General features: G+C 41.8%; 1 long non-coding RNA gene across 11 annotated transcripts in view; it reads right to left on the minus strand.

The window, feature by feature from the left end:
• Positions 1-22,531, minus strand: part of LOC147917102 (uncharacterized) — a 122,659-nt gene extending 100,128 nt beyond the window's left edge. For 5 of the 11 annotated variants that reach the window (XR_015552272.1, XR_015552265.1, XR_015552266.1 and 2 more), the window contains exons 1-3: positions 22,358-22,531; positions 9,074-9,180; positions 5,039-7,705 (exon numbers count right to left, since the gene is read on the minus strand). This is a non-coding gene — a long non-coding RNA (uncharacterized LOC147917102). The remainder of the gene's footprint in view (positions 1-5,038; positions 7,706-9,073; positions 9,181-22,357) is intronic. The other 6 variants (XR_015552270.1, XR_015552267.1, XR_015552273.1 and 3 more) reach the window with 6 other exon arrangements.
• Between the last annotated feature and the right edge of the window lie 330 nt (positions 22,532-22,861).

A 22,861-nucleotide genomic window follows, 5' to 3' on the forward strand; every position in this document is an offset into this window, starting at 1 on the left:
TTATCATCTGCAACTAAGACACACGCACTCGTGTCATCTAATCAGGCAACAGCCTTTTCATTAGTTCCCTCCACTCAAAGAATATCATACAGTATCTTCAAAATCAAAATTCAAACTTCAAACTCAAAACCCATGACCACCATCTTTCCAAACTGACTGTGGCCCTATTTACCCAGATGTCCTAGTCCACACTTAGGCATCCTCCTTCTGTCCTCCCTCACATCCAATCTAGTCCTATTCCACTCTAGGCCACCGTTATCTCTTACGTCCTAAGTGTCTCCCTGCCTCTGATTCTGCTCCTTTCCAATCCATTCTAAGTAGAGCCATCTGTTTAATACACAAGTTTGATCATGCCACCCTAAAAAGTCAGGAGCTTCCCATTGCCCCAAGAATACAGTCCAAATTCTTTAGCAAGGGAACTCAGGTCATCAAGATATGGACCCTGCCTACTATTCCTGTTTCCATCAAGGCAACTCACCCTACAATTTTGCTGAACCCCTGTATTTTTCTATATATTCTCTGGTAGGTGGGCCTTTGCATGAATTTTCCCCCATGTTCCACTCTTCGGTTAACCACTTTCTATTTGCCCTTCACTATCCAACTTCAGTTCATTTCATCCAGGAAGCTTTTGCCGACACTTTTTCTCAACTCTAACTGACAGAGTATGATGCCCCTTTTCTATGGTCCCTGTGCTTCCCACTGTACCCATCATACTTTGTTGTCACCATTGGCTGATTTTACTTTCCACTCTAAGCTCTTTAAGGAAAGGAACTATGCCTTCTTTGATCCTGCTTATACAGGTCAGGAATTGGCAGATGTTTGGCACTCAGTATCTTTACCAAATAAATCAAGATTTTTTGCCTTTAATCAGCCAAGGGTCTTTGGGGTATTTAATATCCAAAATGGCAGCCTGGCTAGAACATTACATGAAACATCCAGAAAGGACAGACATAATTTAGTCTCATGTTTCCAAGAAAGGTTTGAAGCCCTGAAACCACTACACCCATCTGTTTAGATAAATATCATAAGATGGGAGTAGCATTCTCCTTTTAAAACAGAGAACTTCTTTCTTTTCCTTGGATAAAGCACAATGGAATTCATTTCTAATTCTGAAAATAAGAAAAGGAACAAACTTCTTTCCAAGTTAATACCCAAGAACTTTCTGCAGAGGTAGCTTCAGCAGCCATAATTTCACCCAGAGTATATCTGAATCCTTGCGATAACACATAACTTTACAACAGGTTTGTACTTTCAGGGTAATCTGAGACTCAGCTAAATTTATGATACTGCAATAAAATGATATAGTTTTCAAAGACTAGTTCCTGGGTATGGATTTCAAAGACCACAAACAAAATTTGGATGTTTTTCTCTCTCTACTTCTGTTTACCTTCCCAAATAACTCAGGAAGAATCACTGTAAGATATAATCATCTCTGTCATCTCAGGGACTAGTAAGAGACAGTATACCTTGACATGGCAGAATGGAGGCCCAGATTTAAGGACATTGCAAGTTACATGGGACTAATTCCAGTTCCTTCAGAGGACAAATTTCTTTGGGGTCTGAGTCATAGTGCCTCCCAATCATCTGAATGACCAGCATTTGAATCTCAGTTCACTTAGCAGCATGGGGCCCTCATTAAATGCTGTGTACTCAAAAGGTCAAGAATTCCTCATACTGAAAGAAGGAAAAAAGAGAAACCCCTCCAGCAAAACAACTGAACAACACTGTAAATGTGAGTAAATGAGGAAATGCAGGTAGGCCCTGCTGGAAGCAGATACATGGCAGACCAACAAAAGCGCGAAGGGAAATTCCCTATCATCCACCATGGTCCAAAAGCAGGTCTTCTGGTTAACCAATGTTTTGATTAATTAGAGATTTATCACCTATTCAGATGTCCAGTTTTCAAAGAAATGTGATAAAATTAAATACACTCAAGGTAATTGACTTTCTCTGGTGATTCAGAGTGCTTCAGGACATGGCAGGAACTCAGAGAAATCCAACAAGCCAAATTATTCCTCTGTTCCTAATTTTTTTTCCACCTGAGATCAGCTTTCTGCAAAAGCTCTGCCACAAGGAGACTTAGAAAGTCCACTATACTGGGCCTCATGCTGCCATTTACAAAATGAGGGTGAGGGAGGGTCTGGGTCCTCCCAGTTTCAACTCAATAATAATACATTCTCTTGGCTAGAAAGTTGTGTGGACACAGGGAAAACCTAATTACCTAATTATGGGTTTCTGCAACCACAGGTTTTTTTTTTTTTTCTGTGTAGACTGCTAAGATCTTTTACTATTGCTGAATTTCTTAATGAAGTTGTTGGAAAATCAGATTTGGAGGACAATTTGTTTTGTGGTTAGATCAATTAATTCAGAGAAAGTCACTTGATACTTTTCAGTGTGTTGAATTTTTCAGGTATTTTCTCCAATGCAGTTCCTTTATCACATCTTTATGGGTTTTTTTAAAATTAATATTCTGGGGGCCGGCCCCGTGGCTTAGCGGTTAAGTGTGCGCGCTCTGCTACTGGCGGCCCCGGTTCGGATCCCGGGCGCGCACCAACACACCACTCCTCCGGCCATGCTGAGGCTGCGTCCCACATACAGCAACTAGAAGGATGTGCAACTATGACATACAACTACCTACTGGGGCTTTGGGGGAAAAAAAGGAGGAGGATTGGCAATAGATGGTAGCTCAGAGCCGGTCTTCCTCAGCAAAAAAAGAGGAGGATTAGCATGGATGTTAGCTCAGGGCTGATCTTCCTCACAAAAAAAAAAAATAATAAAATAAAATTAATATTCTGATGCTAAAAAATCCAGAGCGGATATAATGGGCAAAAGATATTTCACAAAGTGAAAAAGTACAGTGTCTAAGGAGTATACAAATGGTAAGTTATTTTTATTTTCTTTCCAAGAGGAGGTTGTAATATCCATCAAACACTATTTCAAGCAGGGCAGCACATTTATTATTAGCCACTGAAATGCAATCTTTTTCTAAAATTTTCCATATTAATTGACAGCTCCTATGGATTATTCCCATTTAGGAGGTTGACAGTCATTATGCTTTATTATCTTCCATGTCAACAAATATTATTAGGAACAAGTGAATTAAATATTCAAGGCATTTAATGCATTTATTTACAAATCCCAAGAATGAATTAATTCATGTTGTTCCATTTGGATTCATGCTTCATCAAGCATTAAAAAGCCTTACACCACATGCCTTTCATAGTTTGACAAGTCTGTCAGCCTGGCTCTACCCATGTGCATGATAGGTAAATCTGTAAAGACACAAAGTGAGCTAAAAAAAATCTTAGTCATTTACAAATGACTGCACTCATCATTCCAATTGTGCTTTTGCTGAAACATCTTCTCCTTAAAGAACTCCAGAATCTGATGTCCACTCTGGCCAGGATAGCAACAAATTCTCCTACCACGTCAAGTCCAGATTACCCATAAATTTGCCATTCAGTCTGTCTTTTCTCTTCAAACCTGTGGATAATTGCTTTAAAATGAGCCACTAAAAACGGGTCAAAATATAAGGGCGTTAGTCTTTCAAAACAGATAAGTATCTAAATTACTGAACTATCTTTGCCTTGTGGGAATGTTGATGTGTGCAGTATCAATTCATTTTGTATTTCTCAATTTGATTTGTTGAGTGGGTTGGATCCCGGAAGGCAAAAATTCTGTTAGGCACCTGAGATGTTTTTGAAGCAACGTATTAGGGCCAGATTGCATCAAATATAACAGGAGAACACTGAACAATCACTGGTTCTAACTGAATTTCCGGGGAATCCTTTGAACAATCTAGGCCACATGATTGCCCCAAAAAGCAGAGACTAAAGATGACAGTTTAAAAACAGCTAATATTTTGTTAATGGCGGACATCGTAGAGTACTGCAAGGATGATCTGCATTCCATATTAAACAAAAACATCTCAGTGAAGAGGAAAAATCAAAATGAAGACAGTTTACCTGCCAATGGAGATGAGAAACTTTGGGAAATATTTAAGAGGTTCACTAAGATCTATTAGATTAAAGTTGACCATAAAGGCTATGAGAAAAACCTGAAAATATTCAGGCAAAGAAGGAAGGAAAGTATAGAGAACCAGTGGGAGAGTTCAGGAAGATAGATTTTTTTTCAGTATTTTTTTTTCTAAATACACCATCAGGAAAGCTAGCTGTTATTCTCTGAAACCAAGCTTACAAATGTCCCACTTTGATGTCCTAATGTCTTATCTCCTCAAGACACCTAGTAGATGAATTTCTGAAAAGCTCCCTTACAGATCAAACATATAAGGAACATGTGACACCAAAAGGCAGATCTGGAGGGAAATTAAACCTGTAGCCATGGCAACCAGAGTAATCAAGCAGTGCATTTTCTGGAGTTAGGAAGAAGAAAGATTCAAAACATTATTAAGGAAGGGAGAGATTATTTCCTAGTTCACTATGGGGCAAGTGATGATGGAAGAGAATAGGTTTTGATGGATTTGTGTTGGGTGAGAGAGTCAAAAGTAGCATAACAAAGCTAATGTAGGATTTTAGCACATTAGGCAGCCCACATTCAGCCAACTATGTAAGGCACAGAGTCACATTTGCTGTGGTTCTTCAAACAAGAGGAGAATGTTCAAATTGTAAAGCCTCAATGAGACTGAGAAAAGAGCAACTCTTGGCAAAGGGGGTGCTCTGCTGAAACTAGAGGAAAGGTGGGTGCTGGTATTCTTGTAGCCAGTCCTTCAGCACATATACATACCTTAGGCACCTGCAGAATTGGGACAATCTATGCAATCAGGATGATGGCTGCCTAAATGGAAGAATGACCAGAAGATAACCAGCAAACCCAAGAGATCTTTCTAGAAAGAATAGAAGTCCTTTGTGTAAGCATATAGAAGCACAGGATCCTCCCCTGGCATCTTCTTCTAGCCCATCAGAACATGCTTTCCCCCTCCTCATCATCAATTTCCTCTGCAACATGGGACCCTACACACTTGGGACTCTATCAAAGCCAATAGCAGTGGTTTTCAAATATTAGCAAGTATAAGAATTACCTTGGAAGTCTGTTATATATTTAGATCCTTGAGTCTCAATCCCAGTGGTTCTAATTCAGTAGGTCTGAGGTAGAATCCAAGAATCTGCACTTGTAACTGCAGGAAATCCTTGGACCTCAATTTGACAAATACTGGCCTAAGGAAACCATTCTTCCTTCTTGGAAAGATGCACTCTTGGAAAACCCAGATATCAGACAGAATCTATTTCTTCCAGACTTGGAGTAGAGGGAACAAAAGGAGAAAGGCAAATATTTGGTTTCATTAATAAAATGTAGTTAATATATGGAATAAGTGTTAAATTTGAAGTCCTGATATTTGGATCACCTCAAGCTTATCCTGGAAAAACTCGACCTCTCCTATAATTAGTTATGGTGATTGTCCTTGAGAGGTCTTGGTCTGATGAAATGGCGGTAGAAATTAATGGGACTTTGGGAATCATACTTGGTCTTAAGAAAGCCCTCTCACATCGCAATTATTTGACTTCTACTTTACTTGCTTTAAGGAAACCTGTGGCTATCTGGTCTGTTTCAAGTGGAAAAAAATTAAACAACTTTTAATGGGATTTTTACATCATTAAAACAGAGACAATTAGGTATGCAATGGTTAAATAATAGAAAGTCAATAAGATTTTAATTCACACGTTCATATTTCTAAATACTCTAGGATAGTTGGTTATTTGGCTGAATTTTATGGCAAATATGAATATCTATCTCTCAACTAACTGTTACATCTGGCTTTCCATATAACACAGCTTGGTTTTCTGACTTCTGAAGTCCGCAGAGGAAATAGACAAATGTTTAAGGACACTTTTTAAAATTGAGAGCTTTTTAAATACAGGGGATTATCCCTCTCTCTCTTTGGTGGGTTCATTATAGTTGCCCTATGCTCCAGGCTGTGTTATCATGAGAGTCTTAGATTCTGAACGCCTAGAAAATTGAAATTGTACCTTTGCCTAGTGTTTTATCTTAAAAGGCTCATAAGAAACACGCCCTAATGATCAAAATACCCCAGACTGATTTCCATTCCACAGCTCTGACCTACATAAGTAAGTTTGCCAGAAGATTTAAAGAGAAATAAATAACAACCATCCACTTCAACCATCAGTGAAATATCTCACTTAGCTGTTTTCTGCTGCTTCCTAGGTATTTCTTTAAAGACAGTCTGATCTTCCTTGTTCATCTACAAGACAAATTTACTAGCTGTAGAGGAGAGTAGTTGACATTTTCCGAAGTGCATTTATACTTCTTTCTTCACTTACTCTAAAGCACTCTTCTAAGGCAGCTGGAACAGAAAATATTATTCACAGAGGAATCTTAGAGTAAAGTAAATAATATGCTCTGTATAAGCTATTGATGGTAGAACTAGGTCTAGCACCCAGATTGCTTGACTCCAGTTACAGTCCTGCGAGCCCTGGCCAAGTCTCTTATTTTCTCACTTGACTGTGATCTCTTATGAAAGTTCCTTGTCCCTAAGGCTTATCATTAAGCATTCATTGAGCATCTACTATGGCAGACACTTAATTCAGCCGCATAGGTCAAGATCTCTTCATGTTTTCCACTTCCTCTATCAGAGAGGGCCACAGTCTCCTCATCTGTGCAAAGAAAGGGATGGACTAGATTTTCTCTAAGGTTTCTTTCTATCTGGGACCGACCCTGCAGTTTGTTTTCAACACATAGCAAGGAGGACAAGTTTCTCAGGTCATAATCAAAAAGTTGGCCTAATTGATTCCCATTTTTATTTCCAGAGAAGTTGGAAGACCCAGCATTCTCATCTGTTTCTGGTGGGTTAATCACTTCTGCATTATATGAAACACTTGGTTGCTTAATGATATATCATAATAAAGGGTTGTAATAACCAGAGGGTGCAATCTTATTCTGACCATTTGTCATGCTGCTGGCTTGAAATCGTTTATTTCTCTTAGTCACCATATTGCTGTGCAGGTCTGTACTTGTCCTGTTACATAAATCAGTAGTTTAAACGGGAAAGAGATCAGATCCCTATTAATTTCCATTATCCTGTGAGACAACCTCCTACCAAAAAAAAAAAAACCCAATAAAAAACAGACATAGTGTCTCTATGTGGTCCTCATCTTCTAAATCATTTCAGAATAAATTGCTCTGGCATAATGCAATTCTGATGTCATATCCATTTGTATATAACAAGGAAAGTTAAAATATTTTTCCAATAAATGCTTAAGAATGAAAGCTTTTCTCTTACATATTTGCTGCATCATAAGATCTGGCTTCAGAGGGCCTAGCTTGTACTTCTGAGAAGATTGATCACTGATGCTGTCAAACACTGTTTACTTTTCAAAGTGCTTTCATGGTTTTCCTCTCAACAGATCCTCACCACGACCCAAGGAGAGAAATAGGATAAGTTACAAATGAGGAAGGTACAGTATTTCCATAGGGCTTTCGTGGACACTCTATGGTCTTAAGTCAGGTCAATGACAGAGATAGAAATCAGACCCAGCACCCCTGGTCCAGGGGCCTTTACCTTTTATGGTGCCCTGATTTTGCCTAAAACAGGCTGGGTGTTAAACCAGGAGCCACAGCAGCTTAGCCTCTAGGCTCTGACTGTCTCTCCATCAGTGGATCACTCCTACTTCTCCTCTTCCTTGGTGTCATTCCATCACCCAACTAGTTCACACTGGGCCATTGGCAAGATCTGAGTAAGACATTTAGAGTCTCAAGCAATGTCAAGGTTATCAGACAGACTTCAATCCAACAAATGATAATCCAAATACTAAACCAGAGAAGGGTGTGAGAACATCTAAGACCGTTTTTGGTTTTCCTAGAATGGCTACTTGGATGCTTTCTTTCACCTACTAAAATTTTTCCAAAGAGCATTTTGGAGGGGTCCCCCTGCTTTGTAGATATCCTAAGCATGTGCACATTGGGGTATCAAAATCAGCCACTTGGAAATGAATGGTAAAGAATACACACAGACACACACACACACACACACGCACACCATACAACACACATACACACTTCTCCTCATCCTACCCACAACCAATGCCCACAGCAGGGCTTTCTGCCAAACTAGTGCCCTCAGACCCAATTCCCTGCAGGGGCCTGTTGTGAGGTCTCTGAGGAAAGCTTCCATGAAGAAAGGCACAATAGACAATGTGCTTCCCTGAGCTGTTGATTCTGTTTCCTTCCACCAGAGCTAGAAGCCCGGGTGCTTTCTGAGTCAGAATCATTTAGCTCGTGAATAATCCCGTCACACCCAGTGACACGCTCTGCTAGAATCAGTCAAAGTTAATACAAGTATAAGTTTAAGAACTTGATGGAATCCAAACACAGCTTCCTTGCCGGGGATGGTGGCAGCGGCAAAGAGAGGAGTCATGGGGCCAATAACTTGATAATAAATACACTCCTCAAATTGCCGATGGGAGCGTAAAACTCCCATTGTGCGCGTTAACTCAGGAATTGTTCCTTCCATTTGCAAGTGAGTTTTAAAAGCAACAATTTGCATTTCCAACCACGGTTTCTCGAGCAGGAGACAAGATTTAAATTCCATATCAAACTTCATTTTGGCAACTGTATATTATCCTGTCCTAACCTTCGATTAGACATTTAGTTATGAATCGATTTCCCTGGCAGTAGTTAATTCCACGCGGTGGAGGGGAGGTAAGGTAATGTATTGACGCATGGTCCCCATTCTCTGCGGCTCTGATTTGCTCATCTAGATATGCAAATCATATGTGTGTTTATGGCGGCAGCCAGCTGTAATGGCCCAGTTATATTTAAATTCAAAGAATAAACTTTAACAAAAATTATTCATGGTTTACTATGGAAGAAAGCCAGGGTGACAGCTAGCCACTTTCTTTGTAAATAAGTAAGATAATAACTGGGCAGCAAATGTAAATGATAGCCGCTGCATATTTTAAGCAGCTATGGTGTCGCTGCTAAAACAATACTTTATTCTAAATTACGTCTCATCTGAGACCAATAATATGAGGAGTAGGTCATTAGCCTCTGTTCCCCTTTGAAAAGAGCTGATTGTGTGGAATTGATTCCAAAGACCCACCTGTAGTTAAAGCTGAGCGCTGCTCTCTGAAGCCTTCAGGATGCTTACCTTGCCAAAAAGAACTGTCCCCACAGGCCTCGTGTTAGCTGCCTCCATGGATTAGGCACCTGTTGACGTGTAAGGTTTTTACATGTGGGAACAGGGGATGAGCCCATTATGATCTCATTGCATATTGGCCAAGGGCAGGGTTTTGTGAGTTTGGGAAAGAAGGTACGTAGGTTTTGACGCTGCGTGACTCTCACTGTCCACATCTGTCTCCACGCTTGGATCAACTTCACCCCTCCACCTCCTTCTCACTCAGCCCTCCACCCCCACAGGTACACCGCTGCAGGCTCAACCCCACCTGGGTTCTGGGGATGAAAGGAGGAATCCTGATCTGAGGACGAAAGGAGGAAAAAGTTGGCCCCAACCTCATCCTCTGAAAGGCAGCACATTCCTCCATTACTCCCTCTCCCTCCTGGAGTGCACCGAGCACTAATAGCGTTGTAAAATGGAAAGAGCCTGGACCCCTGAAAAACCAAGTGGAGAAGCATTTCCACTTAATTGCACTGAAATTTACCTGAGCAAAAAGCAAACCTGTCCTGTGATGATTCACTGAGATGAGGGATTTATTTGTTGCTAACAAACTATAAAATAATCCACCCCTCTTTTCCTGGACCCCCACCAAGCACCATCATTTAGCCAGCATGACATATGTGCTGTCATTTCAAATGCCAATCCTACCCTTTAAAATCTTCCTCAATCATTAGTCTTCCTTTTACTTCTGGCAGCTCTCCACTGCCCATTGAAATGTTGGCTGTCCCTCTACTGTGTGACAGGGTCAGTAAGAAATGAAATGAATCAAAGCTCTTGGCTGTGCCCCAGTAAGTCCACTGCAAGTCCAGCCAGTCTTAATTGATGGAGCAACTTACTGAGTCTCTAAATTAAAATATTCGATCCGAGCCACATGACATCCTAGGATCTGCCTGACCTCTCTCTGGAGCTCAGAGGTGGTGACATCAGAATACAGCAGCAGCAGTAAGTGCATGTATTCTGTAATTAAGGTCCTCCCTCACCCTCCAGGGAATGGTGCCAAAGCTTTGACTTGAGACATAGGGCAGAAAAAATGTTAATTGCAACCATGTAGGAGGAGGCACAAGGTTCAAGCTGCTCTGCTCACCTTGCTCAGTCAGATTTCAAGAAGGCATCGTCTGAGGTTTGATGGTTCTATTAGCATTCTGACTGTGCCTTCCAAGCCTGTAATGTTTGCAGAACTCTCTTCCCCAAACACACAGTTAAGAAGAAGAGAAAAATGTGTTCAGTAGGTGATAGCAATGGGCCTCACAAATGGTGACAACTTATAGGATTGGGGGGTGTTATACATACAGAGTCACTATTATTATGCTTTCTACAGTAAGGCTGGATGGGCTGAATGGTTATTACCTAATTCAGTTGAGCACAGAGCACCAAAAGGCATATGTTCTCTCAAAATATGATCCCTTCAAAAATGTCCATATGAAGATAATTGCTAGGTAATTTGTAAACATTTCAGCTCTTAGTATATCAATAGGTGTTGAGGAATTGGCAGGTACAACCCTGAAAAGGCAAAGGAGAAATAGTTGGTGTAGCTCTGCTGGCCCTGCACCCTTGAGTGAGAATCGAGCCAGGTCTTCTAACAGCAGTCCATTGGCTTTCCCATGTTCCTCCCTGGTGTCACTGTGGTCACACCCTTCCTATCAATAAACTAAGGATGTCAAATATATGGCATCTGAGTAGACATGTCTATCTCTACTATGTCATATCTAGCTAATCAGTCTCAGCGCTGTTTCTCAACCAAGTTCTCCAGACAGTCACTACTCTCTGACACGGTTAATAAAAGAGATGAAACTAATTGTTCAGTCAGGTACTAGATGCAGTATTTATTTTTCTGCTAATAACTGTTTGAAGCTAGCCCACTAGCCCCTACTCCCTCCCCAACTCAAGATTCTCCCCACAGTCTGCTTGGGATATCAGACTGACCTGGGCTCAATCCACCTTGATCATTCACTAGCTATGGGTCCTAGGAGAATTCACCTGACCTTTCTGATCCTCTGTTGTATTATGTATAAAAATGGGAAATAATGAAACCTTCTTCATGATGTGATTGGGAGGATTAAATAAGATAACATGTATAAAAATACCCAGTGTGATGCCTGGGACATCATAGTAGGTACTCGATAAACACGGGTTCATATCATTTTCTGGCATGAAAAGCAATGAGTGACAAAGAGAAATTACTCTCAGTTTTTATTTTTCTTTTACTCCCCCATTGTTTTACATCTATTAAGTAAGAAACATGGACTTCATGACGTATTTCACAGGTAGAAACATGATTAACATTAGTGGGGAAAATATGAAGGCATACATGCAAAATGATTTTTCAAAATATTGATTTTTGTTCCCAACTATGTGGGAAGAGGAAGTTGATATGAGCTATAGGGCTTCATACATTGCTAAAATGATGTCAAAGTTTCTGCATTTTTTCATAGAAATTAAGAGGCTAGGAGGTGGAGGCTGGAATCTTTGACATGTCAATTTACATAAGCTATGCTGGGAAAAACCAGGGAGATGAAGAAGATGAGTCTCTTGTTTTCTTAGAACAATAACTGGAACTTAGAGCCTGCAGAACTCTGCCTGCAGCCCTGTAGGTGCCGCATAAGTAAAGTAGATTATCAAGTACCGCTTTGAAATGAGAAGAGAGGCAGCAAACCCGCAGGCCTGCTCTCCGAGGACTATAACACAGCAAGATTGAAATCCTTGAGCAACAGATGATGTCAGCAGCCTTCAACCAAAGAAAAAATCCCCAGCCTCATAGAGGAGACCAATGAGGTTGGAGTGAACCACCAATGAGGTGGGTTAAGAAATGAGAATACCTATTGGCATCAGAAAGGCATGTGAGAGAAGGAGTGCTAGAGGCCACTTCAGTGGCTCCCATAGCCTTTAAGATAAAGTCCACACTTCTAAACATAACCCACATGGCCCTCTGGGGCCTGATCCCTCCATTTTCTCTAATATCATCTCTTACCACTCTCTGCCTCATACAGCATCTCCATGCTGCTTGTAACTCCATGCATACCATGATGTTCCTCTTCCCTGGGCCTCTGCTCATGCTGTGCCCTCCATCTGGAAGGCCCTCCCTCCCTCCCTTCCACCAACCTCCTCCAGTTCTCCTGCTTGACTCCTTGTCTTTTAAAACTCAGTAACCCCAGGGAATCTCCCACAAGCTGTGTTACATGCTCTTTCTATGTGTCCCTTAATTTACTGAGCATTAGCTCTGTCATTGCACTCACAATCCTGCTTTATGGCTATCCACCTCTGAATCTGTCTCCCAGCAGGACAGGGACCACTCCTGTGCCTTTCAGTGTTGTGGCTCCAGTGCCTAGCGCTGTGCTTGGTGCAAAGCAGTGTAGAAATGGTTACAGGAAGAAGAATAAATGAATAAGGAATGAATGGAGAATGTGTGTATGCCTCAGACATGGGAAATGGGAAAGGCCGGGAAACCACCGCCTATAGACCACCTAACATGCACTCCGACCAGCTCCACCCTCAGACCTGGAAGTGTCCAGGTGACAATATGTGGAAAAGCCTTCAGAATGGGCTTTCTAGGGTTACCACACCACCCCTCCCACTGCACACAGGGCCAGCTGACCTATCTAGGCCTGAGTATGATCCAATTTCTTTCCCCAGAGATGGCCTTAAAGTTATATTTCTTTTTTTATCTCTTTTGATATGGAAAAATCCTCAGCGTTCAGTCAAATGCTAATCACGTTAGACTGTTTGTCACTTCAGTCAACATGAGCGGTGAAGCTATGCCCACCTCAGCCTCAGCTCCCCATCAAACCTGACAACGTTGCGCTGATAAGAAGTGACACGGACACGGCTAGCATACACACACCATCCACTCTTGGCAATGCGTGAGATTTAGCTGAAAAGCATTTTAGGTGCAGGAGGAAAGGAAGGTTGTTTCCTAGAATTTGTCGTTGGAATGGAAAGGATAGGTGCAAACTGCTCTCCAGACAGCAACGTGATACAAACAGCATTAAATGATGTAGCATTTTTCTTGAGCTATTGAACCCATTATTCTTTCCTTTCTGACATAGCAACAAATATGTTCAAATATCCAGCTGACATTGCAACATTGCTTTCCAAGGGCCCAGTTCAGTAGTTACTTACACCATACAGGAGTCAATATGGGAGCTATATGAGATAGAAGAATGTCTATTCTATGGCTCCTCAAAAGCTTATCAATTCAGCCTATTTGTTACAATGCATACTTTCTTACGCTAATACATTTAACAAATATTTTCTGAGTACCCACCCTGTGCAAAACATCGTGCTAGGCATTAGGAGTACAGTAGGGTCAACAGGTAGAGGGGAAGACAGGAGTGGGAGGGTGAACTGACATCTAAAATTGAAGCTGAGAGAATTCTAAGATAAGTCCTTCCTTGGCAATTTTTCAGTGGCTAGTGTTCCCTTCCACTTTGTGGTTCCCAACTGGGCTTGCAACATTTGTGACAGGATGTGCCAAGTTTATGTTCTGTCTTTCCTGAGAGGTAAAGTAGAAGTAGCTCATCTTTACCCAAAAAGCAACAAGAATTGACTCATTCATTAATAGAAGATACAGCATCCACAGTAACTACGATCTAGACTATTCTGTAAGAAAACTAGGGGAAATGGAAAGGTAATGAAGGACCTCCAGGAGCTTCAGAGAATTCATAATAATAAAAGGTGTTAGAAAATTAAATGAATAATTAATGTATAAAAAAATTAATAGCAATTAATAGCAAAATGACATTTCATCTTAATACCTGGTACCAGATGTCATCTTAGGGAGAGCATTAAAATGGTTAGAGTAGTGATTTATAAGGACTTGGTGCAAGGTAGGCGGTGCAAGCCTAAGGATTTGGGACCAGGATGTCTGAGAGGGGCAAAAGAAAAGGGAAGGAGTTTATTTTTCCCCCAAGGGCAGGAGAGGTGAGTGAGGAGAAGAGAAAAGGGGAAGGTAGTTGTGAGACTGGACATGGAGAGGCAGCCCAAGAGAGCCACCTGGCAGAAAGCTGGCTCCAAGGACCTGTAGGAAAGAGAAACGCTAATATCCGAGATTAAAGTTGTTTCACGTGCTGGTATAGAGTGTAAACTTCTCCACTGTCCCTCTAAAACCTTCCATAAAAGTTCTCAAAAGACTTTAGGCTGCCAGAGCTTTCATGGAACTCAGGGAGGTTTATATCCAATTACACAGAGAGACACAGAAGAAATGCGTGGGAGTGGAATCCCTGGAGGCAACCACGGGCCAGGGAATGTAATTCCTGTGAAGAATTCACTGAAATGTCTCAAAAACTCCCCCAGACTCTAACTGTAGTGGTCCAAGCTAATTCACCTGGATCTTGAGGGGCTGCTGAATTCTAGGTTACTTTCAGCTTTATTTCATGTGAGAATCCTTGCCTTCGGTGGTAACTGAAAAAGAGTTGCGACTGTTTCTCAGATCTTTATGGCCACCGAGATTTGGTAGCAGGGGCACTACTGTCGTGCATATACCTGCAGCATTGTGATCCTGTCAACATCTGTGTCAAATGGCTTTCAGTCAAAATCTGCATGTCCTCTTTCTTCCTCTGCAGAAAAGTAAAAGTTTCTAGACAAAAACAAAACTTTGTACTTAAAAGCACAGTTGAGGGCCGGCCCCGTGGCTTAGCGGTTAAGTGCGTGCTCTCCGCTGCCGGCGGCCCGGGTTCGGATCCCGGGTGCGCACCGAGGCACTGCTCCTCCGGCCATGCTGAGGCCGTGTCCCACATACAGCAACTGGAAGGATGTGCAGCTATGGCAGACAACTATGTACTGGGGCTTTGGGGGAAAAATAAATAAAATCTTTAAAAAAAAAAAAAAAAAAAAAAAAGCACAGTTGAATCTTAACCAGTCTGAATGGTCCAGGAAAGGCTACATTTGTTTTTCCTAATCTGCCACTGAGTGCAAATAAGCAATAGAGACAAATGATTTATAACATAAGTCTATATAACTTGATCACAGCTTTCAAGGGGAACTTGAAATCAGCAATTGAAATAAGCCCTAGCTTTCTCGTCTGCAAAACGAAGTTATTAATGGTGAGATATGAATAAGGTCTGTAGTCTAGTTAACAGCATTGAACCAATGTTAGTTTCCTGGTTTTGATATTATACTACAGCCATGTAAAATGCCATTATAAGCTGGGCGAGGGGTACATCGGACCTCTCTGTACTATTTTTGCAACTTCTTGTGAGTCTATATTTCAAAATAAAAAGTTTAGAAGAAATGATGTTAATAATATCTTCCTCACAGGGTAGTAATGTTGAAATTAGATAAACTATGAAAATATATTGTTAAATTGCCAAAGTACACAATTATTGGTTGTTAAATAATCACTCCCATCCTCCAGCTCTCAAAATCAATGTTCTAGTAACTTTTCTCAGGGTAATAACAGCTAATGTATATATAGCTCTTAAATGTGCCAGCCACCATTCTTAGTTCTTTATGTTTATTACCTCATACAAGTATCTCAAACTTCTGTGAGAAACTAATAGTGATCCTCCCTTTCGGAGGTGAGAAAAATGAGGCTCAGAGGGATGAGACATTTTGAAAAAGTCACATAGCTTATAATTGGGTGGAATTGGGTCACAAAGCTAGGTCTAGGATTCTAGAGCTGGAGCAGTTAACTATCATATGTGTTCCCTCTCCTTCTGTTGTCTCACCTCTCCCAGGTGCCAAAAGAAAACAGGTTATGAGTTGTATTCATTTCTCACTGTTATGTAACAAACCATCACAAACTCAGTGGCTTAAAGCAACTCTTTTATGATCTCATAATTCTGTAGGTCAGAAAGTTGAGGCATGGCACGGCTAGGTTCCTAGTGCAGATTTTCATGCACTGAGATCAAGATTTTGGCTGGCTGCATTCTCATCTGGAGCTCGAGGTCCTCTTCCAAGCTCAGAAGGTTGTGGTAGAATTCAATTCCTTAAAGTTGTAGGACTAAGGTCTCTGTTCCCTTGCTGGCTGCCAGCCAGAAGACATCATAGCTCCTAGAGGCTACCCTCAGATCCTTGCCATGTGTCCTGCTCCATCTTTCAAGCCAGCAATGGAGACTCTCCCTAACATGAAATCCTTTTGAATTTCAAATCTCTATCTCCAGGAAGAGCCCAGGCCCTTCGAAGGGCTCACCTAACAAAGTCAAGTCCACCCGTGATAATCTCCCTTTCTTAATGCCATGTGTGTCACAGAAATAACCTAATGATGATACGACATCCATCAGACTCACAAAAATTGGGGATTACACAAGGGTGGAATCTTGGCAGCCATCCTACCCCAGGGCTTTCTCTACTTTCCCAATGTTGCCAATCTTCTTTCTCAACCTTGAAGGACTGGAGTATGAGAAAATAAAGGACCACCTCAAGTTAATCTCAAAATACAAGTAACCCATTAACCCACCTCTTTAGTATGTATTACACAATTGAGCAAGGTGTTGTGCTGTTTCCCATTTCCAAAGTTGCCCAGTTAATGGAGATTTTAATATATACCAAGAGTCAAAATCAATGTTTTATTGTCATTGTTTATTTGCTGTCACATTTTGACTATGACGGAAATCCATGCAATATAAAAAGAATATATCAAGGAGCACACAGAATGACAGTTATCAAGATAACTAGGAGAATCCAGACCATTCTTGGTCATGTGATTTGGTTACTCTTCAAGGGACTCATAAGAGGCAGGACTCTAAATAGAAAGTGTTTTGAAGATTTTTCTGTCAGATCAATTGATCTGGGAGACCTCCCACTCTCCAGGAGAGACCATCAATGCCACACTGGTTATTTGGATTTGTCAATGCATAATTAGAGAATGGGCAGAAAGACACAAGACTGAGAGGGAGGTAGAGGTAGGAAAGTCCTTTATAAGAAAAGCAAAGTCAACCTACGTAACAAAAAGCTGGAAGAAAAAGGAGAGAAAAGAGAAAAGAATGAATACAAGCTGAAAGCTAAAAGGAGGGGGAGTGATTTAGAAAGTGACTTACTCCAGAGAATATGAGAGAGGAGGAAATAGGAAGAAGAACACAAAATATATGAGAAATTTTGAGAGTGCTAATTGGAGTGACAATCATTCTATTTTTGAGAGAGAACGTTTAAGATTAGAGTTCTTTAGGGAAATGATTACTTTTGGCACTTTGGAGATCATACCACACAGACACTTTCTGGGTCTTGCCTGAATTTTTCCCCTAATTAATATATAGACTGCCTTTTAACCTCTTCTGGGAAAAAAATCTTAACTCACTCTAAATTAGTATTCATTCGTTCAAGGGAGAAGGGTGTTCCTGAATCTACTAAAACTAAAGTAAAGTAACTAAAATTGTGTGTGAATGTACTTTTCTTCAAAAGTATTCCATAACATTCATAAGATTCTGGAAAGTTTATTTGATTCCAAAATTATCATGGGAAAGATACCATGACTATGGGAAAAGCAGCAGAAAAGGCCTGGATTCTTCTGGAGAAGATAACTAGAGCATTATCATTATGGTAAAGGACTGAAGATACAATCACTGGCTTCATAGTTATGCATGGGACAGGACATACCCAGCAGATACATCATAAAAATATACCCAATCTCTGATAATCGATAAAGCTGGTCTTAGTAGATATTCTGTTGTCACTTGATAACAGTTTGTGATGGCAAGCCACCAAAACGGCAACCAATGATCCTTGCTTTGGGATCCTCCAGCCCCAGTCAAATGCTCAAATGACTGCAATCCTGGCTGACATCTGGCTACAATCCCACGTGATACCTGAGTCAGAACTGCACAGCCACACTGCTCCAGAACACCTGACCCACATGCGCTGTAGGAGATAATAATTGTTATTATTTAAGCCACTGAATTTTGGAATTATCCAAATTTGGATAATTTGTTTTCCAGTATTTAGCTCCACTATACATAGGCAGATGCACAATCGGTGCTCAATTCACTACTAACATTGGTATTCAATCCAACATAAACAAAAGATAACATCTAATCTAGTAAAAGAAAAAGGGTTTCTGCTAATGGCGAATGATAATGGTGCCATAACTTACAAACTCACAGTAGCACACTTTTGCCATTGGCTGATAATGATGTTTATTCCCTTCTGGTTACTGGGGGAAATTGCAATGCTTATATCTGCTCTTGATATATTGATATCACAAAGCATACTACAGAGCCCTGTAACTCTGGAATAAAACCACCACCTCCCTACAAAATAAAACCATCCTTTTCACATTTCTTGTCTTTATAATAACAAAGGGAAAAACTTATACTAATCCTCTGCTGAATTTAGAAACAGAAGAAATTGAAATTCGGCCACATCGTTAGTGACATAATAATGAAAATCATCAAATCAGTATCAATACTCTTGATGGAATTTGTTTAAGTAATGAATTTAAACGTATTCACTGCACACCTTGCATAATGTGATATTCTCTACAATCAAAAATTAATAAGCATAAAAATCTACAAGATATTTATTTTTGAAAAGAATAAATATTATGGCCCCATAAGAACAATCAAGTGATCTCAATATTTTCTCCCTCAAATCTAAAGCAATTAAAGAGGAACCAACCAAGAAGAAATATAAATAATTAGAAAATGGAAACCATTCAGGAGAAACTCACAAACAAATAATGGATTGTTTAAACTAGATCGTTACAGCCTAGTAATTTCCAAGGTCTTGCTGAGCAGATAAAATATTACTTACAACAAGAGGAATTACAGTCCTTCACTTTTGTAATATTCTGCTAGTGACAAACAGGGTATCATTTGGGATATTTCTAGAAGGCAAACTGTACTTCTAGAAGTAAACTATATTTGGGTTTCAATGAGAAGTCCAAGAAAGAAACCGAGGTGATCATTGAGCTATTATTAATAACCTTTTCAAAAGTCTAATAGCAAGGATGATCATGTCTGTAGCAAGGGACAGAAAGTAAATTAAACTAGTTTGAGCAATAATAATAATAGCAGCAACATATAGTGAGATTGCTATATAGCAGATTGAAAAAGCAGCCATAATCAGTCATAGCTCTCTCTCTATTCAGATTCTTTGCAATGTGACAGCAGCTGTTCCCAGTAGAGACACAGTCTGCTTTCCCACTTCACGGATCTGGGCTGGCCTCATAACTTGCTTTGGTCAATAGAACGCAGAAGAGATAGTGTGCCAGCTCAGGAGGCCTTGCACGCTTCCACTCTTCCTCTTAGCACTTGGTCCAGCCACCACAGGAAAAGGGATATGGGCAAGCCTGCTGGAGGATGTGGCACCACGCGGAGGTGAACCAAGCCATCTCAGAAACTGATCACAGATGCATGAGTGAGCAGAGCTGAGATCAGAATAACCACCCAGCAGAACCCAGCCCAAATGGTCAACCCACAGAATCGTGAGCTCAATTGTTGTTTTAAGTCACTAACTTTGAGGTAGTTTGTTATTCAGCAATAGTTAACCGCCATGTGCCAGGCACTGCTTTAAGAGTGTTACACACATTATTTAACGTAATCCTTGCTACATGCTATGAGGTAGGTAGTATTATTATTCCCATTTTAGAGGTGAGAACCGGAGGCATAGAGCAAGAAAGAGAATTCATTGTTTAATGTAACTGGAATATCCCAAGGAGGTGATCTTGCTGGATTCAGGTAAGACTGGTCTAGCACTTTAGGCAATGTCACCAGGGCTCTGCTTTAATTATTCTCCATTTTTTGGCTCCACTTGCCTCTGTGTGGATTTATTCTCATACCGTCTCTCTTCCTGTGGACACATGCTGCCTATCTTCTCATAATCCAGAGAAAAATAGATCAGACGGAAGAGTCTATGGTGGCCCTGATTGGTTAGTCCTACTCATGTGCCAATTCAGGGACCAGGGGGCAGGTGAAGCCTCGTGACTGACAGTCCCATCAGAATCAGCTGGCTGGGATGGGATGGGGGAGGAACAGTTCTTGGTGGAGAAAGGAGCACTGGGCAGATAGTAGCACTATGTCCCCCACAATCGCTCACAGATTCACAAAGTGAATTCTAGGACTCCTTGGTAGTGAAGTGATTGGAAACCTTTGACTATAACATTAAGTCCATCTAGAAGCTGGTGTACCCTCCAGCACACAAAACCAAGGACCCCACTGTTCTGGTCCTCAGGCAGCCTTCTCTTCCCACATCTCTCCCTGCCACCTCGCCACAGCTCCTCTCCCTGAATAAAAAGAACATTCTCTGGCACTTTTTAGTTTTATAGATTTACCTGATGTTTGAAGAACAGCATTTTCTCCACAGCCAAATTAGAGAGTGGATTATTTGCTTTACAAAAGGATTCTTGACTTTACAAAGGATTTTCCAGAATAGGACTTTAAATAGCAACCTCCCCCTAGTGCATTTAAACTACGATTCCATTTGCAAGCTACTGCTTCTGAATACCTCAAATTCAGTTTGCCTGAGGGGCTGGGCTAGGCAGTTTCTAAAGCCCTTCCAACTTAAAAATTACGAGTCTATGACCAATAGCACATATGGCAAAAAGACCAGGATACTGGAACTGAACTGCATAGATTCTAACCCCGGTTCTGTCCCTGATTTACTAGCTGTGTGGACTTTGGGCAAGTCACTGTACCACTATGAGTCTCTGTCCCCTCACCTGTAAAAGGTGAGTAAGAATGTCACCCATCACAAAGGTTTGTTGTGAGGATTTAATGAATTCAGACATATGAAATACCTAGCACACGGCTAGGCACACATTAGGGAGTCTGCCTACAACTGCTTTGACTAGTTTCCAACCCATTTTGTCCTCTGCAGCCAGATGAATCCATTCAAAATGTAAATTCTATCTTGTCAAACCATTCCACTTAAAATCTCAGTGGTTTCCGACTGCTATAATAAAAACCCAATTCCTTAGAATATCCTACAAGGCCAAATGCCTAGCCTCCCCCTGGCTGCCCAGTATCATTACTCACCATGCTCATTCCCATCTTTATACAAACCTGATGCTATTTTTCCCAAGTTACATAAAAAAAAAAAATTCTTTTTTTGATCTCACGTCCCCTCTGAGTCTCAGACCCATTTCTCTGCTCACCTCTGCAATGAAACTTCTTGAAAGATTTGGCCATGTTCAATGTTTTCAATTCCTCTCCTCCCAACTGCCTACTTGACATTCACTTACATATAAAATATAAATCTTGGGGCCGGTCCCGTGGTCTAGTGGCACTGAAGTGCCCTCTGCTTCAGTGACCCAGGTTCGCAGGTTCAGATCCTGGGCATGGACCTACTCCACTCATCAGGCATGCTGTGGCGGCAACCCACATACAAAATAGAGGAAGACTGGCACAGACGTTAGTTCAGGGCTAATCTTCCTCAAGCGAAAAAAAACACAAAAACATAAATCTCATCTCAGCATGTCCAGAAATGAACTCCTGGTCCTCCCCTTCCCCAGCTTGCTCTCCCTGGACTCTTTCTCACATCAGTTGATGGCAACTCCAACCTTCTGGTTGCTCAGGCTCAAAATTTTGCAGAAATTTGTGACTGTCCTCACCCACCATCCAATCCATCAGCTAATCCTATTGCCTCACCTTCGGATTGCAACTGAAGGATGACCACATTTCTCTCCCTACACTGCCCCTAACTGGCCCATGCCACGACCATCTTTCATCAGAATCACTGCAATAGTCTCCCTATGACCTTGGTTTCCACCCTTGCCCCCATGCCTTTATTTCCAGTACAGTAGTAAGAGAAATCCTTTTAAAACAGAAGTCCGGGAGAGGAGACAAGATGGCGGCGTAGGCAGACTCTGAACTCACCTCCTCCCGTGGACACAGCCAATTTACAACTACTCGTGGAAATATTACCCCTGAGACAGAACTGAAAACTGGATAAGAGGAACTCCTGCAACAACGGACAATCCTAACTGGGGTAGAAGAGGCAGAGACTCCCTTCCGGAGAGGAGAAACGCCGCCTTCACAAGCCGCCAGCGTCACGGCCGCCGGGAGCAGCGCACAGGTACGCACCCTCCCTGGAGGCGCGGGGCCCTGAGCCGGGAGCGCCCCCGCTGTGGGCATTTTGTGGACCCAGCACAATCGACATCAGCGGCATAATATCTGACTGTGCCTGCTACTAAAGCATTGGGGAGCAGCCCCAGAAAACCCGGTTCACAAAGAAACTAAAACTGGCTCTTAAAGGGCCCGCGCACAAACTCACCCGTTCCACAAAGCAACCTAAAATCACCAGAAAGAAAGGTGCACAGTGCTGGGGTGAAAAGAGACTCACCTAATAGGCCCTGAGTGCATCTTGGTGAGGGGTGAAACCTCTCCAGGGACTGGGACATTGGCGGCGGCCATTGTTGTGGCCTGGTGTGAGCGTGCTGACACAGACGCCATTGGAGTTCTCCCTGGGGCCTGCTAGCCCAGGGTCTGCTCCACCCACTAGAGCACCGATTTAATCCAGCTCAGCCAGGGCAGGCAGCCCACCCTAGAGACTGGCCCCACCCAACAACAAGCCCTCAGGCAACGTGTGGGCCTGCATAGATTGGTGGCTGGATTCTCTGCAGCCTGGCAACTGAGCCGACTTGAGCGGGCAGGGTGTGCACAAGGAGCAGGTGGAGAGTGTGGGGCAGTGGCAGAGCATGTGGGGCTCCCGCCGTGGTGAGACTGGGTCCTCTTGGGGAGGTTGGGGCACTCACACGGGGCAGGACTGTGTTGACTGTGTGTGTGGACCTGTGGGCAACAGGGCTTGTCAGCTGCAGAAGACTTGTGCTTCTCAAAGACCCACATA

The sequence above is a fragment of the Ceratotherium simum genome, chromosome 5 (genome assembly GCF_057802395.1).
Source record: "Ceratotherium simum simum isolate JZ-2026a chromosome 5, ASM5780239v1, whole genome shotgun sequence".
In the NCBI taxonomy this organism is placed as follows: domain Eukaryota; kingdom Metazoa; phylum Chordata; class Mammalia; order Perissodactyla; family Rhinocerotidae; genus Ceratotherium; species Ceratotherium simum.